Below are 5,189 nucleotides of genomic sequence, written 5' to 3' on the forward strand. Positions count from 1 at the left end.
CCTCAGTGCTAGCAGAGAGACCCTTGTAATCTCCTCCTGACTAGTTGTTTGATCCCTTACCATTTGTGAGAAGAGAGCTACAGAAGCAGTCTTTGCCACTGCTGATTCAGTCACTCCAAGCCCAAGGTGTGCTCTTGGTTTGCTGAGGCTGGGGCTGCTGACCTTCTAAGTTGTCTTTGGCACCTGTGGGCAGAGAAGTCTGGAAACTGCCCCTGCTGTAGTGATTCAGTCACCTGGAGGCCTGCTCCACGTTTGCTGGGGCTGGGTCTGTGCTGGTGCCTGTGCTTGCCTGTGCTCCTCTCTTAGGCTGTTGCAAGACCTTTTCTGTTGACCTTCTAGGTTGTGTTGGGCTGAAAATTTGCTTTACTTTGTCTTTTTGTGGATTTTGCTACTCTAGAATTTGTTGAGCCATTTTAAAAAAGTATTTGGAGGTGTTTGAGGGAAAGCTCTGGTGAGTCTCTGCCTTTACTCTGACATTGACTCCACCCCTTATATCATAAATCTAGATAGTTTATTAGACTACTTTATGATGATGACAATGAATATTTATAGTGCTTTAAGGCTTATAAAATACTTTCCTCATAACAATGCTTTAAGGTAAGTAGCACAATTATCAATACCCCCTTTTCACATGTAAGGAGACTGAGGTTCTGAGAGGTGAATCCACTTTCCCCTTACCAAACAGATAGTAAGGGCTGAAACGAGGATAGATGACCTCTTTCTAGTAATTTATATGTGAATTATTAGACTCTATGTTGAACTAAATGGCTTGTGAGGTTCCTTCTAGTTCCTATTTTTATTTTTGTAGGGGTTTACTGGAATGTACCCAGGGGTATACTGGCCAATATTTAACAACTGACTCTCTAGGGGAGAAAAGTACAAATGATGCACTTTTAAGCTTTATCTGCTTTGTTAAGATATTCTCTATCACTTTCTTAAGTCCAGACAATCAACAACACAATAAACCGAGCCTTATTTGTAGCATTTGCCATTTCTCAAGGTATAAATGCTCACAGTGAAATTTTAGCAATTGGCTTCATAAGCCAGTTGGAGCTGGCTCCAGCACACCCCCTGAATATTCCCCATGGAGCATGGAGAATACCTGTAGCTTCATTGCTAACTTCTGGGAAGATGAGACTCAACATTAAAGGACTTGGTGCTTTGGGATGACACATCAAGTAGTCCCCTGATACCCTCTGCTATTCCCCTCCCACCTCCAGATAGCTGCCTGTTTTTGTCTGCCCAATGACACAAGGACTCTTCAAGGAAGGGCTAGTACCATTCCCTACCCCAGCAGAAGTGGCCAACTGCCCACATATCACAGTCAATACATGTTCTGGCCTAGTGAACTTAATACCAGATCTCAAAGTCCTAGATGGCTCTTCTACATTTTATTTCTTTCTTGAGTATAGGTGATTGAACCACAGTCCTAAGATGAGCATTCACAGCCCTGGACACAACCATGCGAGTCTGAGATGATGGAAGCTCCTGGGTCCTCATCATTTTGCTCACTATACTTCAGGGGAAGTACCTGACAATAACAACAGCATTTCTTAGAGAATATGACCACTAGTAGGAGTATGGGTTCAACTCCTGGACTGGCTTATCAGAAGAATTGGACTTGTATGGAATTATTTGGAGAGTATAGAGCTGAGGTGAAGGCGAAATGCCAATTTGAAGGTCTTACAAACAATTTAATGTCAATGTTTCAAGTATTAACCTCTCCAAAGAGGATAACAGTAGTTATAAAGTTATAAAATATGCTGCTTATTCACGGTTTTTTGACCAAGGATTTTTACCAAATGAATTGTCTTATATGCTTTTTAGCATTTATTTTTCCATGGAAGAAATAAATAGTAGTCCTATGTCTAATCTATATCATATATTGGGTATTTTTTCTATTTTATTCTTTGGTAATATGAGGATCCCAGGCATGAAGCAAAGCTAGTTAAGAAATTCTCCCTTGGGTTCCAATGTAGGGATGTACAGAGCCAAAGAATTTGGAAAAAAAAAAAAAGAACCTGAACCCCGTCTATGAATTCAGGCTTCCCTGAGACTGAAGTCATGCCTCCAGAACTGAGACGGACTTTTTTTTTTTTGGAGGGGGGGAGGGCAATTGGGGTTAAGTGACTTGCCCAACGTCACATAGCTAGTGTTAAGTGTCTGAGGCTGGATTTGAACTCAGGTTCTCCTGACTCCAGGGCAGGTGCTCTATTCACTTCACCACCTAGCTGCCCATGAGATGGACTTCTTTTTTTTTTTTTAAAGCAATTGGTGTTAAGTAACTTGCTCAAGGTTACACGGCCAGTTATTTTGTACGGGTGCCAAGTATCTGAGGTCAGAACCTATCCTGGGTCTCCCAAAGCCGGGTCTGGCGCTCTTATTCACTGTGCCACCTAGCCGCCCCTGAGATGGACTTCTTAATGGTGGGTGGAGAGTACAGTAGAAAGAGGGCAAGTGATCTTAGCTCTCCCCGGCTCAGGAATAGTTCTTATCGTTACACTAACATTTTTTTAAAAGGGGGATATTTGGCTAGATGATCTCTAATGTTCCTTCTAGCTTTTATTTGAGCAATCTCAAAAAGGTAGTAGCTGATTTTCAAGACTACTCTGGCAATCCATGCTGAAAAATGTTCAAATGAGATCTGATATATTTGAATACCAACAGAGTTCTAATATATAGAGACTATCACTTAATGACATGAACTAACAACACACATGAAAGTGTGTTAGTGCAAATGATATTGAATTTGGATTCCAAAGACCAGGGTTTGAATTTCACTTTTGCTTTTTACTGCCCATGTTATCTTTGGCCAGTAATTTAACCTTAGTGGGACTCAATTTTATTACCTGTAAAATGAGGGGTTTGGAGATGATGATTTTTAAGATCTCTCCTAGCTCTAACATTTCTCTGATTCTAAAATCCTGACAGCATCATTCCTAAGGTCAGCCTATACAGCATATTCCTGGTAGTATAGTCATTTTGCCAGTAGAGGGTGACATGATGCCATGGCTTTGGAACAGTCGAGACATTCCCTCCACTGGAGGGCAGTGACAGCCACATTGATCTGGCACAACCCAGACAAGCTGAAACTAAATCTTGACTCTTGTTCTTGTTTCCCCGGTACCTCCAACATAAAATGGACTGAGATGCAAAGTTTGAGTGACCTGATATTTACGAAGATATTAAAAACTGAAAAACTCTTCCTCGTCATGTTAGCTATGATCCATATTTTCTAGTATTATCAGCTCCGTTGACTTCCATATGAAACTCCCATTGACTTTTAACAGAATATGGAGGCTGGCTATATATAGAGGCTGATCTAGTAACCAAAGCTCCATGACGCATGCCATTTAAGATAGATAATTGAGGTTTCTAGAAGGGCTGTACTTGTATCCTTAAAGCTGAGCCCAACCACACCATCAAAAAACATTTACTAGGTATTTGCTCAACACTAAATAAATGGTAAATAAAGTACCAGACATGGTTTTGTAACTATTTATTGTTTTTAAGAAAAGAGAAGACTCAAAATTGAGGTGCTATTAGTCATGTAGTGGTCTTTATCAAGGAGAATAAAATCTTGTGGCCCCACATTGGGCTTTCTTACTTAGAGGATGCCAGCCAAGGGCTTGAGACTTTCTTGTGCATCTTTCCAAACAATTCAACAAAAGCCACTTTATGAGAGGGGGGTTGGTAGTTATGATAAGGAAAAGGATGCCTTATATAAATTAATGGCAGAGTAAGAACAGTTAAGCCGTGTGCACAATCCCTTCTTCCCTTCTTCTATTCAATATGCAATTATTTTGCTTAACTAACCCCAGTCTACCTTAGTTCCAGTCTAGGCTCCCCTTGCCTGGCTCCCAGGGAAGTTTGAATGCTCTTTCTTGCTAAAGTCTGTTTTTACTCTTCCCCCTCGCCAATAAAGATTCAACTCCTCTCCTTAGGCAGCATGAATATTCTCTCTTCTACTGTAGATCTTAGATAAGCCATCCATGGAGAGCCTATGGCTTTCTATAACTCCACTTTCGACTGTTGCTCAGTTTCCATAAAACTCAAACCCTTCCCACTTTTCCTGTTCTTCCTGTTACCCGGGAAACTTGATTTTGATGCATTATTAGGTGGGATACAGAGATATTTTGTTTTCTAGAGGAGACAAAACTGTACCTCTTATGTGTCAGTTCACATTAGCCCTTGACAATTAAGCTAGCCTCGTTTAACAAGTAGAGGTAGACAAAAAGCAGGTGGGTGGTGGAATAGAGCCCTGAGTCAAGAATATTTGAGTTCACATCCCACTTCACACTTAGTTATGTGGCCCTGGATATGTCATTTAACCTCTCTAAGCCTCAGCTTTCTCATCTGTAAAATAGGGACACTAGCATCTACTGTACAGTATTATTGTGAGGATCAATAGAGTTAATATATGTAAAGTACTTTGAAAGCCTTAAAGTGCTATATAAATATTATTCTTATCTCAATATCATTACATAAAAGAGCAGGCATTGAGACATGTGTAGCAATGGGGTGGGGATGATACTGCAAAGTTTAACAGAAAATGTGGATCATTCATCTGAAACTGTTTTCACTTTGAACCTATGCCCAGAGGACAAAGACATTAAAAAAAAAAATGTAACCACCAGGGGGTCAATTGTAGTCAATACTGCCCAGAATTGAAATGGAAACTCTCTCTTCTTCCAGTTTCTTGGTTCAGAAGAGCAAAAGCCTGTATCTGCTTCCAACTCTCCAAACAAAACTGATCTATTATTAAAAAAAAAAAAACTTTCAAAATGGAATTTCTAGTTCATGCATGAGAATGTTAATGAGGTAATGAAAATGGGATAATGGGACAAGGCCATTGGGCTAGTATCTTTAGGGTTTCAGAGCCCCTCCCTGGGCATTAATTTCTCCCTGGGCAATACTCTCTCAGTCTCATGTTGTCTGAGCAAGAAATGAGTTGATACTCACACTGTGATGCTGTGGAAAGAATGCTGGATTTGGAGACAGAGGATTTGAGTTTGAATCCCAGGTCTACCACATACTATGTGACTTTGGAAAACTCACTTGAACCTCTGTTGTTGTTTTTTTTAATCTGTAAAATGAAAAGGTATGTGATAAATTCTCTTCAAGTCTAAAATTATGTTATATTATGCCTATTGAAAGTATTAAGTTAAAAAAAAACACCAAGCTTATAG

Source organism: Petaurus breviceps, unplaced genomic scaffold, assembly GCF_028583685.1.
Source record: "Petaurus breviceps papuanus isolate PSGF00001 unplaced genomic scaffold, PetGlider_PUasm1.0 91133, whole genome shotgun sequence".
Classification (NCBI taxonomy): domain Eukaryota; kingdom Metazoa; phylum Chordata; class Mammalia; order Diprotodontia; family Petauridae; genus Petaurus; species Petaurus breviceps.